General features: G+C 40.9%; 1 protein-coding gene across 3 annotated transcripts in view; it reads right to left on the bottom strand.

Moving 5' to 3' along the window:
• Positions 1-22657, bottom strand: part of Scmh1 (Scm polycomb group protein homolog 1) — a 153126-nt gene extending 130469 nt beyond the window's left edge. For all 3 annotated transcript variants that reach the window (XM_085686511.2, XM_087904654.1, XM_085686510.2), the window contains exon 1: positions 22504-22657. The gene's annotated coding sequence lies outside the window, so the exon portion shown is untranslated. The remainder of the gene's footprint in view (positions 1-22503) is intronic.
• Between the last annotated feature and the right edge of the window lie 390 nt (positions 22658-23047).

Consider the following 23047-nt stretch of genomic DNA (forward strand, 5'->3'; position numbering starts at 1 on the left):
GTGGTTAAAAATGTGAGCACTAAAAGTATTTCTGGTGAAATCTTGAAAGGAAATAAAGTACAAGTTTACTGGACACTTTTGAGAAATCTGTTATAATCAAGTGGCAGAAAACTTTGAATTGTGTTCAGCAGCTGGATTTTTCTAGAAAGTAAAAATGACTAACTGGGATGCCTATTTTATATTAGAGTTAAAATGTGAAAGGGCCTCAGTCTTCTTGATGCTTGAAGTAAAATGCAGAAGACAAAGTGAGAGGGCTGGGACTGGTGAAACTCAAGGGATAGGAGCCTGAGTTTTCTGGTCCATGTTCCCAAGAGGTCTCCAGCAACACCCTGGTCCCATGCCATGAGACTGGGGTCAGCAAAACTCAATGGATGGCAGCTCAGGCAGTTGGGCATTATTATGATCTCTTTGTGATGAGGAAGCATGGTCTTGCCCAGGGCCATGACTCTCTACGTGGGGTAAGGACACCCACATGTGAGTCTGGGGCATCTGTCCCGGGTTCTGAGAAGAAAACACTGGCCCATCTGGTACTCTGCAGCACCAGGCATATGGGCACTACTATAGTGGCAAATGTATGGAACTATATAGGTGGGAGGAGAGAAACAAAACGGTTCATGTCCTGTGGACAGAGGCATATCTAAACAGGGAAAAGAGATGAGCAGTGGGCTGAGGTGGGTGGCTTCATTGCCATCCAGGTGATATCTGAGTGTGGAATTACTATATGATTTGTATTTTATTCAAGTTCTAATTGGTTGTACTTATAAATAATACTTTTTAGAATTTCATGGTGACCTTCATTCATTTTTTTAGCTTGTCATTTTTATTAAGTCTTCAGAATCAAGTTTTTTTTAATGACACATAACTAATGCAGCCGCAATCTCTGTTGATGTTCATGGCTCCTAATACCACCAAAGGCAGAGAAGATAGGGCTATACAAAGTTGGCCCCACCCCTACTGACTGCAACACTAGAGAGAACTGGTTCTGCTCCTCACCAGTTGAAGCACTCAGAAGAGAGCATCCTACACCCCTCCTGAGCTGCACAATAGAGCCGACCCTGTTCACAGGGGCATAGGCAAACTGGCCCTGGGCATTGAGAATGGCAGAGCAGGTCACATCCCTCTTATATGCTATGTGGTGGCATGAGTGAGAGAAAGAGATTCCCTCCTCTCCTCACCCCTTGCCAACTACAACAGGTGAGGCACCTGACTCAACCCCTCATCAGCTGCAGCACTTGAAAGAGCAGGCCCTGCACCTCACCTGGGCAGCACAATAAAGCCAATCCTGTTAGCAGAAGTAACAGCTATGAAGATGAGCCAGCCCTGAAGTTGTGAGCATGGGAGAACTGTCCCCACTACTCATCTGTCTGATGATGAGTACAGCCCACTACCCCCCCTCCAAGCCCTTGGGTCCATCAATGCCTGATCATAAGAGCAGAACAGATGCCCCTCATCAGCTGCAGCACTCAGGAGAGTAACCCGTACACTGGACAACACAGTAGAACTGGTCATGAAGATGTAGGTGTGGGAGAACTGACCCTGAGGATGTGAAAGTGGGAGAACTGGCCCCGCCCCCTGCTTGTAGCTGCTAGGGGTGAACTAGCCAGGGCAATGCTGGAGAGCTTACCCTGGTGGCAAAGACAGGTGAGAGCTGGTGGGCTGACCAACCCTGCAACTATCCAGCCCCAGAACTAGCGGTATGTGTTGGCTCAACCCAACATCCACCCCATCTGTGATCTGTTGGAGCATGGGGGTGGGGGCAGGGTGAGGGAGGTCAGTCCTGTGGACCCAGGGCTGCATGATCTCCACATAACACAGGGCAGCAACAGGATGTACTGTTCCAGTGAAGACCCAGCATTGATGGTATAGCAGAGACCATGGGCCTAGAACCAGACCAATGACTCTTTCTGATAATGCCTGCATGTAAAAATATATGGATAAAGGGATTAACTGCATGACTCACTGTGTCACACTGCAGCTTCCCTGACAAGACTTCTCCTTCTTCCTCTTTGATGTTATTTTGATTTATTTTGGGGTGAGGCAGGAGATGGGTGGGATCGGGAGGCATGATGTGAAAGACATGAAGAATAAATAAATTTTAAAAAACTCAGGAAACAGTAAGCAAAAAGAAACTTGGAAAATTCTCTGCTAATTCAGTGTATTCTGAAAACAAAGTTTAAAAAAATGAGGCTGGATAATCATTTGTGAGTGGTTCATTCAAGCATCTCAGCAAAAGCCAGACACAGGAATATACTACATAGGAAAAAATACATGGAGCAATCTCTTATTAGCTAGCTTGGGTACTGGTACATGGCATGGGAAGACTGACAAGGTTCTGGGAGTTTCATACCAGTAGAAATGCCTCAAGACTGGAACAAAAGGACAGAAATAGAACAATATAAGGTATATACATATATATAAGGCAGTTACAGATACAGAGGCATAAGGTAATGATTCTCTTGGGATGGAAAGATGGGCTATCAAGCAGCTCAGAAAACACAATTTAACTACAAAGGACTATTTTCATATCTTGGAATTGAATAAAATGTCTCCTGCAACTTGCTCTAGACCACTGATATCTTTATCTCCAGGACCTGGGGATTTATCCCAGCACCTTGAGTATGTTCTATGCGAGTGTTCCATCACTGTATAATATATCCCAGTCCCCAAACCAGTGGCTCTTTTATTCTTATAAAACTTTCTCCCCTTTTTAATGGAACTCTCTCTCTCCTGTGACTGCTCTGTCACTGTGTCTTGGAAGCAGGTAACTTGCCTTCTAGTCTTCACACACATGTCAGTTCTGTCTCAGGAAGGGCCATATCCAGGGGCTTCCTCATACCTGTTTCAGATAATCAGAATAGATTTGCAATTTTATTTAGAAAAGATCCTGTCTCAAAAACAAAACCAAAAAAGATGAAGGAGGGTGGACAGACAGTTGATAATCCTGAGAAACAACACCTGAGGGTATAGTCTGACCTAAACACACACATACAGCATATGCGTACAAGACAGCATATGCGTATGTAGAGAAAAAAGAAACTCTACACATGGCTGATGGGCACATAAATAAGCATAACCATTATAGGCTGGACATAAGTATAGACAAATGACATAACTTCCTTAATCTTCCCAAATGAAAAATTATGTATAAACGCCACATTTTCCTTATTTATTTCTCTTGACAGACACTACTACCAGTATCTTGAAATGTTTTCTGTACTTTTTCCTCTAATAGTTTCAAAGCTTTAAGGTTTACATTAAAGTTTTTGATTCATTTGAAGTTGAGAAATGGGGATCTAGCTTCATCTATGTGTGGTTAGCTTTTCTTTTTTTTTGAGACAGGGTCTCACTATATCACCCTGGTTGACCTAAATTCTCATCACATTAAGTAAAGTAAGCTAGATACAGAAAGACACATAATCATATGCTACCATATATGGAATCTAGAGTTTTAAGAAGACATGAAAGTAGGAGGACTGCTTGGGCAGAGGGAGGAGGGTATAATGGGGAAAGAAATGATCAAAGTATGTAACACACACATATGAAAATGGCATAACCAATGCATTATTTCCTACAATAAATGCATACTTGTCAAAAAAAAGTAGATCTAGCATACAAGACAGCTGTCCCAATTCTGGATACACACTGAAAGAAAATGTGATTAGTAAACACAGGGATACTTCTGTGTCTATGTTCACTGAGGTAACACCGAGAATCAATTTAGGTGTCCATCAGATGAATGAGTAAAGAAAATATGGTATCTATGCTGGCTAGTTTTTGTCAGTTTTACATAACTAGAATCACCTGGGAAAAGGGAACCTCAACTGAGGAACTGGCTCTATCAGATTTGATCTGCAGGTTAAGTCTGGGGGATATTTGTTTGATTAATGGTTAATGTGGCGAGCCCAGTCCACTACAGATGATGCTATTCTTGGACAGGTGATCTTGAGTTATGTAAGAAGGCAAGTTACTCAGTGAGCAGCATTCCTCCATGGTCTCTCTGTTTCAGTTCTTATCTTCAAGTTCTGCTCTTGAGCTCCTGACCTTGCTTCCTCCAAAGATGGGGGGCGGGTTATAACCTGTAAATTAAAATAATCCTCTCCTTCCCTAAGTTGCTCTTGATTAGTGTTTTATCACAGCAATAGAGAATCAAACTAGGAAAGCATCTCATTTATTCATCAAACCGTGTGTGTGTGTGTGTGTGTGCGCGCGTGCAAAGATAGATACTTTCAAGCAATGGAAAAGAATGAAATCCTGTCATCGGCAGAAAAATAGATGAAACTAGAAGATATTTATTTAGTGAAGTAAGGCAGGCACAGAGAGACAAGTACCACATGTTCTCTCTCATCTGTGGGAGGGTAAAGAGTAAAGAAAAGGGAAACATGGCAGTCTTGTCTATAGATTAGTGATTTCTAGAGGGTGAGAAAGGGGATCAGCTAGATAAAAAGGGCTGGAAATATCACATTGAACATATCAATGTGTAAAATCAATGCATGTTAGTAAATAAAATAAAGCCAATTATTTACATTTACATTTCAAAATAAAAATATTCAAAACTTTCACTGAATTAAAAAGAAACTTGTATTGATTTAATTCTTACCTCATCTCTCATTTCAATCACTTACTTATTCATTCATTCTAGAAATTAAACTCAGAACCTCACATATACTAAGCAGGTATTACTAGTAGGCTATACAATCCCTGCCTTGTTTTTAAACAAGTAAAATAAAATAAAGGTAGGAAAAATAAAGATACAACATTTCAAAAATTCAACTAACAACTCTCAAGAGTCAGTGGAACAACTAAGTATGAAGATCAACATAAAAACAACCCTACCCATTAGCTCAGCAGTAGGCTTTGCCCCTGCAAATCCTTGCTTGGTCATTAATTGAAGCTGCTTTAAATCAGCTGCAAGTGTGATGAAAATCTGAGTTGAGCTGGAGGATTTGGGGAATGAGTTCTTAAACAAGAAAGAAACAAGATAATTTCTAGCTCTATAGACATTTGCTTAGCAATAGTTTCCTACAGCAAGAGGTCCTCTTAGGTCATTACATAATATTTATAGAATACACACTGTAAGATAGAGTTCTACAAATGTCTTTCATTATATAATCAGAAATGATGATGAAAATAATTTTTAGTAGAATACAAACTCTTTTGAGATTTCTCAAAAGATAACAATTCTTTGATGTGTTTGTTATGTGCTTGGGTGTGTGGTACACATGCATGTATGTGCATATGTGAACTGGGATATGTGTATATACACAAGTGAAAGGTAGATGTCAAAAACCTTACTCTGTGGATCTCCACTTTATTTTTTCACACAGGGTCTCTCACTGAACCTGGAGATCATTGGCTGGGCTACTGTCTGACTGGGTAAGCTCCTGGCCTCTGTCTTTACCTCCCAGGACTGGTATTACAGGTGAGCATCACCATGCCCAGCTTTTCTTATGGGTGCTGTGGACTTGAACTCAGGTCTTCATGATTATACAGCATGCATTTTTACCTACTGACTCATTTCCCTAGTCCCTGAAAAGGTTTTATTTTTTAAGGCATTATAGAACTTCTAAGTTTATCCCATACTTCTCATATGACCAAAGTCATAACTAGTCAACTGTATTAGTTAATACAAAGGTAATAAGTATTAACACCTTTTTTAAAAGCACGACACAAATAACTCACATAAAAAAGTATCTATATATGAAGTGATTTTGTTTACAAAGCCAATATGAGGACATAGTCACAATCCCACCAAATAATGGCACTGTGTTTTCAATATTTTACATTTGTCTGAATGCTTTTTGTTTACCTGCACTTGGCATATTTTTGACTGCTACATGTATTACATGGATGTGTGAAAATTTATATGACATCAGGCTAGCATATATTCTGGCACATAAATCTATCTATATATTGAAGTTTGTCAGACCCATAAAGTGAATCAAACACTTGGCATATTGTTTATGAAGAAATGTATTTTAATTAAATCTTAAATAAATAGCATCTAATCCTTTATTTGAACAGTTTTAGATTTATAGGAAACTGTATAGATAGCTCTATCTGTACTATGCACTCAGTTTTCTAGTTATTAATATCTTGTTTTATAATAACATGAATATCTGTTACAATTAATGAACTAATGCCAATACCCTATTAAATATAAAGTCAATACTTGAGTCACGCTCCTTTTGTTCCAAGGTGACAACCAAGTGATTACAATTCATTTAGTTGCTACATCTTCTTAAGCTTGTCTTGGTTCGATAGCTTCTCAGACTTCTACTGTTTGATCATGTACACATTTTTGAGGAGTACTGAACAGTTACTTTTCAGACTGGTCTTCAGCTAGGATTTGTTTGATGCTCTTGTCATGAGGAGACTAGAGTTATAGGCTTGGTAAGGAAGAGCACTGAAGTGAAGAGCCTCTCATTTGAATAAAAATCTTGAGACAGATGAGGGAACCCTCCTCTCTCTGGAGAACCAGCTGTTAGGCATTGTTAAAGTACTGTTGAAACTGGTTAAAGTTGGGAACTAAAGAGATGGCTTAGTCTGTAATGTGACTACTGGACAAGCACGAGTTCCTGAGTTTGATCCCCAGTATTCACGTAAAAGCTGGATGTAGTAGTATGTACCTGAAATCCCAGTGCTGGGCAGGTAGAGAGGGACAACCCTTAGAGCTTGCTGCCTAGCCAATTTGGCCAAATCTATGAGTTTCAGGTTCAGTCTCAAAAAATTAGGCAGAGGGCCAATTGAAGAACACACACAAATTAATCTTTGATCTATACACATGCACACACCTTCCAACACATACACATGTACAGGTATGTACATAAAAATATCTGCTAAAGTCACTGTTAGAGTTAATAAGTTCTTTATGATTTTATCACTGGGGTTAGAGAGATGGTTCTGTGGTTAAGAATACTGGTTGCTTTTCCAGAGGATCACAGTTCAACTCCTAGCACCCATATGGCAGCTTAAAATAATCTGCAACTCTAATTCCAGGTGATCCAAAGTACCTTCTAGCATGTGCAGGCATCAAACACACATGTAAATCACATGCATATATGTAGGCAAAACACCCACACATATAAAAATTAATTTTTAAAAAAGATCTTATTGTAAGCATCCCTGATGCTCACTTTGCTGTAAATGAATAAATATATTAAGGGATAGGGCAATGTGACCCTATAATTGAAGTCTCCTTGTTTCCCTGGCTGCTGGAAAAGGCTCAAAGAATCAGACTACTCTTAAAGGAACACAAGCTGTTTCCAACACTCCATGGATACTTTGAAGAAAAAAAAACTGTATAAGATTGCAGCTTATTGCTCTGGCTCCTGAAGGTGCACACTTAGCTAGGACTATTTCAGTTTGTATCAGTCCTTTTGCTATTACAATCCTCAGTGAACTCCAGATGACCTCGAAACCATTTCCAACAAAGGCAGAAGAGGGAGCATTTTTCTTGGTGGGACTGCTGTGACAGGTGCTGAAAAGACAGTGCTGTAATTGGTATAAAACAAATCTTCATCTGAATGCCAGGTTTGCTATGATTAGGGCAAACACCCATTCTCTGGTTATATGAGCAAAGAGTTTGGTTACTTGGTAAATTGGCTGGGAGACAACTCTTCTGCCATTGCAAAAATTAGCTTCTTGGGTGGTCTTTTTCTGTCTACTTCTAGTGATGGGGGCTGAGCTAGTAACAGAAAAAAAAGAAGCAGCAGAGAAAGTACAGCAGCAGTAACAGCAAGGCAGCAGCAGAGGCACAGCCAGAACTCTGAGAGACAAAAGCAGGAAATCAGCTGTCTGTATAGACACAGGACCAAAAGACTGGTGACCAAGTGCAGCAGAAGCAGCAATGGCAACAACAGCAGAGGAAAAGCAGTGGGAGTCACCTGAACAGTAGCAACTGGGAAAGGGGTCATAGTAACAAGAGGGAGCTGAAAATTCAAGAGGCCATCTAGGGCAGAAACAAGGAAAATGGCAGAAGTAGAAAGAGGACAGTCTTGAGGCCAACAAAGAACAGAAGGTTATAAAGAGCCAGAGAAGAGAAGTTGTGGATCCCTTAGTCACCTGAAGAGTTGTCCCTTAGGAACAAGCCAGAGATCTTAAACACACCAGGCCAGGATCTCTAACACTGATGACTGCTAAGGGATAAGGAATCTCAACTTCCGAGGCCTATGCAGGAGCTGTAGCTAAGGGGCTGGTTTCCTGATGTCTGCAGGAAAGCCATAATACTAGAAGGTACTGTCAGTTGCTTCTCCACCTGCCTACTGCCATGCCCTCTGCTGTCAAATGTGAAGAGATACCAACGTTGACCAAAACTAGAACTTGCGCTTTGCTTTGCCTAACCACTATTTCTGTCCCAGTCAGTTAATCGGTAGCAAAGTCACCAAGGGAACAAACCATCTAATCCTCCTTTTTATCATTAGGAAACAGTTTGTAAATGACAGGTTGAGGTGATGAAATGGATGCAGACCAAAGGCTGAAAGGGTACAGACATTTTGGACTTATTAAAACAAGAGCACTGACTCTTTTAAAAAGAAGCAAATCATACATTTTCTCAAATTAAAAATCAACCTTAAGCTGAAGAAATAACTCAATTGGTATGGTACTTGCCATGAAGCAAGTTCTAATCTCTAGAACCCACATTAAAAAAAAAAAAAGCTAGACATGGTAATGTGAACCTACAGTCTTAACACTGGAAAGCAAAGACAGGTTTGCTAGCCAGCTGGCCACCCAGCCTAGCCTAATAGGTGAACTCTGGACCACTGAAAGCCCCTGTTTTGGAAATAAGGTGGACAGTATTCCTGAGGCTTTCCCTCTGGCCTCCTCTTGCATGCAGACCACTTTGCATGGGCATCACCACACAAAGAATCTTTTTTTAACATTTATTTATTATGTATACAATATTCTTTCTGTGTGTATGTCTTCAGGCCAGAAGAGGGCACCAGACCTCATTACAGATGGTTGTAAGCCACCATGTGGTTGCTGGGAATTGAACTCAGGACCTTTGGAAGAGCAGGCAATGCTCTTAACCGCTGAGCCATCTCTCCATCCCCAAACACAAAGAATCTTGATTGATTCACTGAAGCATTTCATTCTTCTATTTAGGTGTTAATCAATTTTCTGTCATTCTAACAGATACCTGAGGCAATCTACTAATGAAGAAAAAATATTTTGACTCAATTTTAGAGAATTCAACCCATATTCAATTGGTCCTGTCATTCTGGGCCTGTGTATCAGCATGATGTCAGCGCAAAGCTGTCCACTTCATGGCAGAAAGCAGGAAAAAATGAAAGAAGATACTGTTTTTGCGGCATGTCTGCAATAGCCCAGAGACCTCCCAGTCAGCCCATATCTTAAAGGTTCCAGTAGCTTCCAAAAGCATCAATCCAGGGACCAAGTCTTTAACAAAGGGGCCTTTTGAGGGGACATTTAAGACCCAAACTATAGCATCAGGATTCTAGTATGCCTATACTGATTGATGAAATAATAATATGTACTCAATAAACATACATATGATAACACTCACAAATGGACTGATAAAGTATTAAAATTATAGAACACTGCTGGGGATAGCGTTCATGGTAAGTGGAAAAGGCAATTGGGTTAAGTCAGGCTGGCCTGTGTTTGAAACTGTCCTACCCATACATTTTAAATTGGGTCTTTGGGTCTTTTTGTTGTTGTTTTTACATATAAAATAGAACTAATAATACTTATATGCAGTTAGTGAAAATGTTTTCATGTATCTGGAAGATACTCAAAGGTTCTTCTTCTCAGTATAGCACCTTACATGGAAGAGGTGTCATATAACGACATTCTAGACCAAGGCAAGATATGTGGACAAACACACACCGAGAAGATCTGGTTGCCACTTTGGTACACTGGATAAATTCTAAAGCAATTTCCTAAGACTTTTTTCATATAACTAGCTCATGCCTGATATTTAGCAGCCAAGCAAATACTTGCTGATTCATTTATCAAATTTCAGGCCAAGAGTCAGTAGAACCTGATTCTAGCTTTCATGCCCTTGCCAAGCTTATTCCTCTCTTTGGGAATAGTTTTGTCATTGAACAACTGATTTAACAGTTCCAGAATCTGAGTTAGAAGAGATCTTAGATATCACCATTGCAATGTCCTTGCCTAAATCACAGATCCAGCAAATAAAAAACTAGGATTGAAGAAGGACTTTCTAACTACCAAGTCACACAACAATTTCCAGACTGTTTTTGTTTTAATTAGGTATATGGCGAGTGCACACCAGTGTGAGTGTTCTCAGAAGTCAGAGGCATTGGATTCCCTGGAGCTGGAGTTATAGGAGGCTGTAATCTACTCAGTAGGTTCTGGAAACTGAATTCAGGTCCTTTGTAAGAGCAATACATACTCTTAATCACTCAATCATCTCTCTAGACCCCAATTTCCAGATTGTTAAACTCTGCTTCTAAGCTCTCTTCCATTATTCTCATCTGTGAAGTATTTAAGGCTGAAAAGTTCTTGAGAATATTTGGAAACCCTGTACTTTGTCTTGAAATCCACTAAAAACAACAGGATAAGTCCTATTTTTGTTAAAAATCAGAAGGTACAGAGAAAACACAATTGTCAATATCAATCCTGGTTGATTGAGAAACTAAGATTACAGACTGCAAAGGATAAAGATTCCTTTCTTCATGTTGACACACCAAGCACTTAAATATAGAGATCTCTTCTGAATAATCTCTAACTCAATCATCTTCTCAATTAAATTGAATTGTAGTCACCAATCAAGTGAACTGGTAGGTTGAATAATTAGTATTCTAAGAGATATTAACTCTATTATCTTGGTGTCCTGTATTTAAAGCATATGAGGTTTTTTTTTAACTCAATGCTGTCTTTTTAAAATTTCTGTTTTGACCACCTTGGGTTTTTCACACCAATGACTATTCTCTTTTAAGTTACTGTTGTTCCCTTGACATTCAAAACACCATTTCCTACCAATTTTGCTTATAAGTTTATTGACCATATGCATAGACTCTGGTCCCAACTTGCCAAAGTTCAAATCTCAGTTTTACCATTAGCCAACCTTGTGACCTTGGGCAGATTGTTTAAGTTCTACAGCTGCTCAGTGCTACAGGTAAGTGCTGTTATACCTGTTCTTCCTCTTAATCCTTCCTCCATGGCATTTCCTCTACAATTCCATTCAAAGGGGTACTTACATCTTCCTATCAGAAAAGCTGTCTTTTTGTTATATCTTTCTCAGAGTCCATATTGCTAGTCTCACTATAGAGGCTCCAAAGGTCCTCTTCCTCTTCTGCCTTGGCAGATTGCTGTTCTCACCTTTGTGCTCATAGTAATTTGAATGTATTTCAACCAAAACATTTGTTATCTTAGATTCAAATAGTTTAGGTAATTTAAAACAGCCTGTATTAGGCTATTAGAAAACCTACAAAATTTTATATAATTCAGCTTAATTATATCTTTTTATACTCCTGCTATTTTCCTGTGCTATACTCATAAAAAGGGTTGAATACTGTTATTTAAAACACAAATGGTAAGATCAGATTTTTAAAGTATAATGAATAGATACATATATTTACTACACAGTTGAAATACAACTTTAAGCTTTATATGCTTATTTTCTGAAATTTACTCTATACTCAAACTCTTATAAGGTTTACTCAAGTTCTCATTTTAATTATCATATGTAATTATATTAGGTAAAGTTTCTTTGTTTTCATTTTTTTATTGAAAGATATTTGAACTAGTTCTTTGTTTGTGTGCTTTTGAGACATGATCTCTCTGCCCTGGCTGTCCTGGAGCTTTCTATGTAGACCAGGCTGGTCTTGAACTCACAGAAATCCACCTACCTCAAACTCCCAAGCGCTAGAATTAAAGGCATGTGGCATTATGCCTTACCTTAGTTTTATTTTTGCTATAATCATGTGTGAATTTTTTGTATATTTCTTTTTTCTGTTTTTTAATTATTTTATTTTTTGAGGTTATACTATAATTACATTCCCAGCCACAAAACTTTTGAGCTACAATTTGTCCTGCCTGCAAGATGTGCTTCAAGTAAAGATGGAGCAGAAATTGTGGAAGAGGCCTAACCCTAACCCAGATTGAGATCCATGCCATGAGAGGGAGCCAGGAACCAAAGGCTACATAGTCCAGAGATGTAGGATAGAACCAAACACACTGGTGGGGAGAAAGTCAATGAGATGATTCCTAATGACACTCTGCTATACTTGTAGACAAGAACCTAACATAATTGTCATCAGAGGTTCCATTCAGCAACTGATGAAAGCAGAGCAGGGACCCACAGCCAAACATTAGGTGGAGCTTGAGGAATGCTGTGGAAAAGAGGGAGGAAGGATTATAGGAACCAGAGGGATTAAGACACAACAAAAAAAAAACCCACAGAATCAACTAACCAGGCTCACAGAGACTGAATTAACAATCAGGGAGCCTGTATGTGTCTTCTGCATATATATTATGGCTATATAGATTGGCTTTCTTGTGGTGACTCCTAACAGTGGGAGCAGCGGTGGTCTCTGACTCTTTTGCCTGCCTTTAGGACCCTTTTCCTCCTACTGGGTTGCTTCACCCAGCCTAATTTATAAGGGAAGATGCCTAGTCTTATTGCAATCTGATATGCCATGTTTGGTTGAGATCCCTAGGAGGCCTGCTCTTCTCTGAAGGGAAACGGGAGAAGTGGTTCTGGGGGAAAGGGGATGAGGGACTGGAAACTGTAATTAGGATGTAATATATGAGAGAAGAATTTTTAAAAAATGATATAATTACATTATTTCTCCCTTCCCTTTCCTCACACCCATATACACCTCCTTACTCCTTTCAAAGTCATTCCCTTTCTTCATTAATTGTTATTACAAACACGCACATGAACACACACACACATATTCCTAAATACATAAATACAACCTGCTTAGTCTATATAATGTTATTCATATATGTTTTCAGAGCTGATCATCTGGTATTGAGTAACTAATTGGTGTCCTCTTCCCTGGGAAGACTATTCCTCCCACTCTCAGCATTCCTTAGTTGTCTGCAGTTCTTTGAGTAGTGTGGAGGCCTTTTGAACTTCCCTACTCCTTCACCCACCATTCCACCTCTCTGGCTACGTTAGCATGTCTCTTGCTATCCTTGTTCAACTCGTGTTAGGCCGCCATGCTGGTGAGACTTCATAGTGAGGCTCCGAGGCTTCATTTTACTTTTAACAGGAATTGGCAAACTGTTTTCTGCTGTGGTTGTGAAATTACTAGTCTCACCAACAGTATCCAAGAGTTCTTCTAACTCTCCATCTCCACTAATTTTTGAGATTGCAAGGCTTCATTTTTTGCCAATTTGATAGGTGTAAAATGGCATTTTAAAAATTTAATTTGTCCACATGGCTAATAAACAATCTATTTTGTATACTGATTTGTCTTGTTTTAACACACTAAAAGGGGTTTTATTATATTAATATTGACTATTAAATGTACCACAAATATATACTTTTTCAACTCTATGACTTATCTTTTAATTTTTAAAATTATAGCATCCATCTTTATCATAGTGTATTGGCTAGTTTTATTTAAATTTGACACAAGCTAAAGTCACCAGAGAGGAGGAAGCCTCAATTGAGAAAAGCCCCCAAACAATCCTATTTTAAGGCATTTTCTTAATTAGTGATCAAGGAAGAAGGCCCAGCCCATTTTGTGGGTGGGGCTAACTTTGGGCTGGTGGTCCTGAGTGCTATAAGAAATCAGGCTGAGCAAACCATTAGAAGCAGGCCAATAAGCAGCATTACTCTATGGCCTCTGCATCAGCTCCTGACTCCAAGTTCTTTCCCTGCCCTGCTCTCATTGCTTTTGATGATGATATGAAACTGTGAGCGAAATAAACCCTTTTCTCCCAAGCTGCTTTTGGTCATGGTGTTTCATCATAGCAAAAGCAGCCCTACCTAAGAGACATAGCATAGGTCATCGCAGTGTCTGGACAAAAATTTTAGACACAAACAAATATTTGTTGAATTAATGAACAAATGAAGCCTGGACAATAAAATTATGTGTCTAAATTAAAATATTCTTACTTTGGGATTATTAACCTTTAATTCTTTATATATAAGTTTTTTAAAGATTTATTTGTTTATGATGTACACAGTGATCTGCCTGCATGTACATCTTCACGACAGAAGAGGGCATCAGATCTTATTACAGATGTTTGTGAACACCATGTGGTTGCTGGGAATTGAACACAGGACCTCTGGAAGAGCAGACAGTGCTCTTAACCTCTGAGCCATCTCCAGCCCTACGTAAGTTTCTATACTCCTAATTTTTTGGTGGGACAGGCTTTTACTAAGAATTGGAAGTTTAAACTTTTAAATTATCTGTTCAAGAATGAATATATTGGCTCTTCTATTTTCTATTACACTTAACAGAACAATATGGTTAAAATAGTCTATTTCTTCTGTGTTAGAATGCTCCAGAGGAAATGTTTATGTAGGTGTCATAGTTAGGATTTCTACTGCTGTGCTAAAACACTGACCAAGAGCAACTTGGCGAGGTCAGGATTTATTTCATCCTACACTTTCTTATCACTGGCCATTATCAAAGAAAGTCAGGGCAGGGGGGAGGTAGGAACTGATGGAGAGGCTATGGGTGGGATGATGCTTGTTGGCTTACTCACTATGGCTTGCTTAGCCTGCTCTCTTATACCACCCAGGACTACCTGCTCAGGGGTGGCACTGCCCATAGTCTGTTGGGCCCTCCCATATCTATCATCAGTTGAGAAAATGCACCACAGGCTTGCTCACTGGTCAATCTGGTGGGAGCATTTTCTCAACTGAGGCTCCCTCTTCCCAAATGATTCTCTCTAAGTTGTGTCAAGCTGACATAAAACTAGCCAGCACAATAAGCATGGTGTAAAGCAACTCTAATAAAATAGCCTAAGAAAGTACCTGGGAATGTTGCTATAATAAGTCAAGCAGTAAAAACCATTGTAGATAAAATAAAAATATGTATATGTATTAAAAGTGACTAATATTTATAATAAACACGGAGGGTAAAAATAATACAGCAGACTTTATAGGATCAAAAATTAAGAAAATGTATTTATGGTGACTTTCAGGAGAACCACCATGACGTTCAATAATACACACCAAGTTTTTAGAAAGAGGTCAAAAGAGGCAATGAGTCACTCTAGACAAAGTGTAGAGTGCAGTAAGGCCTGGTTTTGAGGAAGCATTCTGACACTTCCTAGCTGTTCAAAATTGGGTACATCATTTCCTCCTTCTGCACTCTGTTCTTTATCAGAAAATGCTGTTGACAACGCTTGGCATCCCACTGACAGGATTAATACACACTTTAAATTTAAAAACATGTACACAACAACATCTGTCAATATTCTACAGTTATAATCATCTGTCCTTCCCCACCTTCTTCCTTCCTACTGTGATCCGCAGAACCCCTGTTACTCCTAGGCAGAATTGGACACTAACTGCTCTGAGGTAGATATTAATTTGCTAGTGCTGTTGTAACAAATGCCGAAAACAAGGTGGCTTACTGACTGAGGGAGATATGGCTGAAAGCTCTTATGACGCCGATATGGGTAGCTAAACACAGGCTAACACTCAGAAGAAATATCAGACTGCAGAAGGATTTGAGTTCTGAGTATGCAGGTGTACTTCCAAACCAAATGAGCAGTTGCTTATTAGGAGAATGTGGTGCAGGGCAGGCAAGGGAAGAAAAGTTCTCACCTAAACACTGCATGCAGTGATGTAGTCAGCAAGGCACCCAAGCACTGAAGGGCACTGAAACCCAAGGAGAAAAGAAGATCTTTTAAGGAAAAAGGGATATCACGAAAGTAAAGGTAGGGCTGGAACCTGCTGCTTTTAATACCTTTGCCCACTTCGGCGCAAAGGAGAAAACTGATGACCTTGACTGGAGCAGTTCCAGAGCCTTTGTGGTGACTAGGACAAATTCCTAAACCTTTAAGTGTGTCTTTTATTTTTGAAGTAAGAAGACTAATATGTCACTGATGTAAGCAGCAATAATTAATATTTACACAAATGTAACATATGACAGTTCTACAGTGTTTCAGACACTGTACAGAGCTTCTTCATATAGGCTATGAAAAAACCTTAAAACTAACAGAAATCTTAAGATGCTATAGCACCTAATAAATACTCTATTATCCTCATTTTCAGATAAGGAAACTGAACCTTATTAAGTTAAGCTACATTGAAACAAAGGTGGAAGGCCTGCAAGATGGCTCAGCATGTAAAGGTACTTGCTGCCAAGATTGATGACATGAGTTCAAATCCCAGGATCTCTGACCTAGACAGGTGCACTAACACACACACACACACACACACACACACACACACACACACACACACACACACGGGGGAGAGAGAAAGAGAGAAAAAGGGAGAGAGAGACCTGAAATAAAATGTAAATAAAGAGTAAAGATGAGAAAGTTTATATTCCCAGTGTATATAACTTAAGTTTATAAAAGATAAGCATTTTATAAGATTTATTTCACTGATGTGTGTGTGTGTGTGTGAGAGAGAGAGAGAGAGAGAGAGTGTGTGTGTGTGTGTGTGTGTGTGTGTGTGTGTGTGAGAGAGAGAGAGAGAGAGAGAGAGAGAGAGAGAGAGAGAGAAAGAGAAGTCAGATAAGAGAAAGAGGTTAACAACTAGAAAAGACAGGCCTCAAGAGATTTACTTTAGCAAACAGGAGATGCAGGAAAACACATATATAGTTTAAAGCAACTTTGTTAGAAGGATATGAGACAAATACCCCTTCTAAGCAGTTGGCCACAGGTTGAGATTAAGAAGAGGCATTACAGAGGTCAGAAGCCTGAAAAGAGTATTTTTACACACAGCATCACAGAATATAGGACAAACAAATATGTACATAGCAAAAGCCCAGTGGTAGCAATCAATTTAACAGTGTGCTTTGTCTCATGCTCAGTAAAACTGGCACAACGAAAAGGTTAGTTTGAGTCAACAAGTTTATGACTTCAGCCAGACAGGGTCAGAAAAATAGGGCATGGTACTAGAGGGTAATGGAAGAGAGTGAATAAAAAAGGCATATGAAGGAACACTGAACTGGAAAGGAAAGGAAATGAAAAGATCAAGGGCCAGATCTAGTGAGAATAACCAAAGGCTAGGTAGGGAGAAATTTTGCAGAAAACTGTCAACCTTCATTTATCATTTCAGAAGTGGGCCAGCTCTAGGTGAAATGAGATGACACAGGGAAATGAATTAGGTATAGAGATGATCTCTTGAGTAGAAGAAAACAGTTTTAGAGGAAAAAAATTATCCATAGGAACACTGAAGTCACTCAGAATGAGAAGAGTAACGGAGATTGTAGGAGACAGTGTGCCACAGGTCCTAAACGGTAAAGATCTAACAAGGGCAACATAATACCTATTCTAGAAAGCCATGGGCATTTTAACAAGAAAGAAAAGACATGATCTGGAAACAGTAGAGGCAGAAAAATTAGGTATCTGTGACTCTCTCACTGCGATGTTTGTAGGAGAAAGCACTGTATTTAAAAGGGTTACAGAACAATTAATACCCCCGCCAGGATTCCAGGGGGCATACACATCACCACCAGCAAAATGGTTAACAATACAGGAAAGAGTAGTTTAGGAGAACAAGAAGAGAATACGGCTTAGGAGAGAAAGGAAGTCAGGCCAGACAAGAATGAATACCACAGATGACAAGTGATTGAAGAAGCTGGGACACCAAAAGTTGCTGGATTTATCCAACCATGAAGTTATCAGAACAATTAACTCTAGAAAGTCCTTGATAGCTCGAGTTAGCACTAAAGCTTTGACCAAGGTATCAACTATAGATGAGGAAAGAGGGATCCGACACTTCAGTGCGTTATGTGACCATTGCCTTCCTGCTCTACACGAACTCATAGTTCAAACTTAGCATTACACCTTCCCTCACTTTATAAAGAAGCTGAGTATCTGAGAATCAAAGTAACTTGCATCTATGCAGTTAATATTTATCAACACTGAGAGATCTGAGCTTTGTTTTAATTCTAAATCAGTACAGTGGGAAAGAGAATCTTTCGTCAATAAAAATCCAGAGTTTGACTGAGCCTATCTATCAAACAAGGTCATTACAAGGACTAAACTACAGCTACAAAACAAACCACAAGAGTTACTTTGCTAACCTAAAATCTGCCTACATGGGAACTTATTTTCAGATGTGGAATTTATTTACTTCCGACAAAAATCTGAACTTCTGAATTAATATCTATAAATGAACACATAGTAAACTGAGGTAGGTAGAGAGGATGAACAACCTATTGCTCACTAATATGTCTAGAAGCAATTTCAAACTTGATAGTCTCAAGACTTTCACAGACCAAATCCATCACTTTAATCTCATTATTGACTTAAATATCATATTCAAATTTGTGTCAAAGCTAATAATTTTAAACAAAATACTCTATACTTTAAATACTAGGTAGCTAGACATAATTATTATTTAATCTTCTGAAATTTAGTCTCCAGGATCCAAAGAAAATTATTTTGAATGTGAAGACTAAACTTGTTTTTAAGTATTGAAAAATGATTGTTCTCTCCTCTGAACTGCTATACTATTCTACTTTTACCTCTTTAAAGTAAAAAGAATACTTACTGTATCCTGTCTAGTAATTTTGGTTAAGTGTGGAGGGAAAAGCTTTATTTCTGTAAGCAGAGCATAAGCCCATTAAAAGCAGGGATAAGAAAATTAGCATTTACTTCACATCTAATGAAGAGTCAATTTCTTTGCTAGTGACTTTTTGATGCAAACGTTGTGAAACTATGAAATAGCATTTATTTATTTATTTATTCTATAGCTCAGGGTATGTTACAGCCATCAGGCTAGAAACAGAGCCTAAATTTGAATCCTTGTCTTTCTAAAGCCAAAGTCTAGGCATTTTCTACTAAACTCCCCCCAAAGCATAGATTAATTTCACTGCTTTATCTAATTGTTTCTTACTCACCCACCAATCATCTGAGAAAAACCCTCTGTCACTACATATGGACAGAAAGGACTCTATACAGGGCACCTGCCCTTATTTTCAAGACTTAAAACAGTCTCTTCGGTGCAAATAACAATTGATGTGAGTCCTGAATGAAAATGAAGAGATCAGAACCCTGCCTGTAAGAAGGAAAAAGTAAAAAAACATTACTTACCCACTCCTGTGTTTAAAAACTCCTCCTTTGAGGTTTGTACCATCTGGCCATACCGCTTTCTGCCTCACGGCTTCACATGTCATCTACTACCTCAATTAAATCTTTATCCTTATTGCACCTGGGTCACAGCTTTCCTCTTCCTCATCCCATCATCCTAAATCACTTTGCTACACACACACACGATGCATCCAATATATACTAGCCTCACAGCTAGTCACACTCCACTGCCCTTTGCTTCTGTTGTATTTTAGTTACACCCCTCCTGTATGTGTGTGCATGCACACATACACCACTACCTTGCCGTCATCTAGAACAGCTCCATACTCCATATCAGATAACTCTATTATTACTAATAATAAAGCAATATTTCACTTTCTGACTCCAAACTCTTTTCTTCCACATTGTATTTGTTCCATGTTCTACCTCAAGAAATGGCTAAATCTAAAAATAAGTAAATAAACTTAAATTTAAAAATTCTCACTTTTAAATGTTTCCTGTTTCGGTTAATCATTCCCTCATAGATGTAAGATCTCATAGGTTTTCTCAAATTTCTTTCTTTTCATCTCTATTTTTAATGTTACTTCAACTACGTCTAGATTTTTCTGTAAGTCTTTCAATGATTAAAAACACCACCCACTAAATTAATTTCACAATGTTTATGTATATAAGGTCCACAACACAGCTTCTGCCTGGCTGAAGCCTCATAATTTACTGTTTCATCTTTACTCTTATTGGCAGTCATAAAATGCTGTGGCTTTTGTGCTGATCACTCCTTTTCTCACACTTTTCCTTTACTTATGCATATTCTACTCCTCTTGGCCCCCTTATCACAGACCCTGGACTCGCCCCTCCCCAAAACCTTTCCTCAAAGCCTGGCTAGCTCAAGAGCCTTATCAGGTAACCAGAGCATTCTATGCATAGTTCTTAACTTTTATTGAGATAACCTAAGTAAGCAATGATTAGAAATGTCTCTTATCTCTGTGTAGTCAGCTTAGCACCACACATAACACAATGCCTGACACAGGGTTGTATATAAGTATAAAGGTTAGAATACGGCAAGTTTAAATTTCATTGTAACAGTCAAGCCAGTGTTTTCTGTTTTTTGAATTCTTACACTGGAGGGTTCAGAGACTTCTGTATCTATGTAGTTCTGTAGAGAATGGTGCCACACAAATTTTTTTTTACTAATTTACACAAAAGTGAAACAGCATTTGTACAAACATTCCTGAAATTAACCCTGGCATATGCATGGGGCTGGAAAGCCAGCTCAGTGATTAAGATCATGTAGCTCTCTTCCAAAGAACCCAAGCTCAGCTCCTGGCGTCCACCTGCCAGTCATCTGACAGCTGCCTGCAACGCTGCAACTCCAGCTGTAGGGCACTGATTCCTCTGGCCTCTGTGGGCAACTCCAGCTGTAGGGCACTGACTCCGCCGGCCTCTGTGGGCAACTCCAGCTGTAGGGCACTGATTCCTCTGGCCTCTGTGGGCAACTCCAGCTGTAGGGCACTGATTCCTCTGGCCTCTGTGAGCAACTGCACTCATGTGCACACACACACACACACACACACACAACTAAAAATAAATCTATTTAACATTTTTGACATCTCTGCTACAAATTTTAAAGCCACTAACCAAGTCAAGAAATGAAGACGTAAGAGCAATGATAAAGGCAGTTCTGACTGCTGATAGTGCTTGCTGTAGTTAGAAAAACAGTGAAACTCCGCTTAGAGAGAGAGCTGGAACAAGGTTCAAGACACAAAAGCATTTTATCTACAAGGCCATCATTCCTCTAAAGGGCTTAAGAAATTACTCATTTGCAGGGCTGCTTAGGCAAGTGTTTAAGAAAATGATAAAAGATTTTTTTTTAAGTACCTTAACCCTATGTACCACCAAGGCTAAATGACTTTGAAAAAAAAAAAGAAATGCTTTAAAATGAGCAACAAGAAGTGTTGTTTTTCACAGCAAGTTGGGGCCTTCTGTTGGCAGAAAAAGCACACAGTTCATTGTAATAATGCAGTTCTCTCTCCAAGCAAATATTAAATTGCAGTTTGGCACCAAACTAGGTCTAGAGCAAAAATAATAAGCTCTTTTATTTGCATGATATATTACACTGTAAAATCTTTTGATATACATTAGCTCACTTGATGAAGTGTTCACAGACATTTTTTTTAAAGGAAGAGAAACCACAAAACAGGATGAGAATCTCTTCTAGCTTGGGTGAACACATTCTACTAGACAGCTTTCCCTCATCCCCACCCCCTTAAGATTAACACAGCACAGAAATGAGGAAGGGAGAGTACTGTCTATTTAAGAAGGTCAGTCCTTGAGAGTCAAAGAATTTCCTTCAGAAGCGACCGAGTTTGATCTCTCTGCTCAGAATAAGTTCTTCTATGAGGGCGACATGGGCAAACTAGAGCTCATCAAAGGCGCGGATCAAAGAGTAATGGAGTAAGAGAAACGACTAAAAGAACTGGGAGTTAACCAAAACAAGACTCCGGGGACGCGATAACTATCTTCACTCTTCACAGCTGCCCACAGGAGAAACGAAGAAAAGAGACGGGAGACAGCCGTTTCTTTCCACCTCTCACCAGATCCATCCAGGGCCAGACTAAGTTACCTTGGAACGGTATTAGGACAGAGAGCCCTCCTAATAGGTTCGCCAAATTACTGAGGTTTTATTTGGGATTTTAAAAGATAACTTCCGTTCCGAATAAGCGAAGAATGGAAGAACCTGGATGACTCTCAGTTCTCTTCGCGTCTGGGATGTTAGGGGGTTCACCCATTAGCCTGGGAACCACTTTCCCTGCTGGGTTCCCCGGTGGTCCGCCGTACCCTCCCCTCGCCGCCCCGTCTGAGGTTCGAAACCTGCAGTCGCCGGGTGCTTGCCAGGCACGAGCAGGTGGCACACGCTGAGATCTCCCCGCCCCAGGACGCCGGCAGACAGACCGCCCCAAGCCTCTACACCCTCGACCCTGGGTCCTCCGCTGCCGGGACCCCGGCGACTCCCCCGCGCCACGTCCCACCAGCCCGAAAGAGCCTCCGCACCAGGCCCGAGCCAAGCTTCCCGGTTCCGCCCCAGCCCCGCTGTCCCCACGGAAAGGGGCCCCCGTGCCTGCTGCACTCGCGCGCCGCGCCCCCAGCCGACCCCGGCGCGTCAGGCCGCCGCCGGACACTGGGCCCGAGCGGATGGCGCGCAGGCCGCCGGGGCTCGGGCCGGGCTGACACAGCTACCCGAGGGCCGCGGGGTCACCGGGCGGGGGCTCACTCTGGCCGGACGCCGTTGGCGGCTCCTCCGGGCACGGGCTCGGCTGGCGGCGGCTCCCAGGCGCTTACCTGAGGGCGACCGCGGCGCGGGGCGCGGGGCGCGGGGCCGCGGGCGGCTCACTCCCTTCCAGCCGCCATGTTTCCGCTGCGCAGGGAGCGAGCGAGGACGCCGGCAGGGGCGGGCGGCGGCTCAGGAGAGCGGCACGGCTGAGGCGGCAGCGGGCGGCGAGCCGCGAACGGCGGGGGGCTCCACCGAGGCGGCGGCGGCGGCCGAGGGGCGGGGGCGAGAGCTGCGCAGCCCCGCCCGCCAGAGACTCGTGCCGCGAGGTGGCGCGCGCCGGGGCCGTTGGGCTCGCGCGCGCGGGGCGGCGGGAAGGAGCGACCCCGCTCGCGCCTGGCGCCTCCCGCCTCGCGCCCTGCGCCCGCCGGCCCTAAGCGGCCGGACCTGATGTATTGCTCCTGTCTCCCAGACTAGGAACGTCCTCTGCAGGCCGGGTTCGGATCCCGTCGGCTCTCAGCCGCCACCCAGCCGGAGGCCGACTGTGGCGTGACCTTACAGAGAGTTCCTTCGCACCTTCTCCCGACGTGCCGGCGGGAAAAGGTTGGCATAAGG

This window comes from Myodes glareolus, chromosome 3 (assembly GCF_982192425.1).
Source record: "Myodes glareolus chromosome 3, mMyoGla1.1, whole genome shotgun sequence".
NCBI lineage: Eukaryota > Metazoa > Chordata > Mammalia > Rodentia > Cricetidae > Myodes > Myodes glareolus.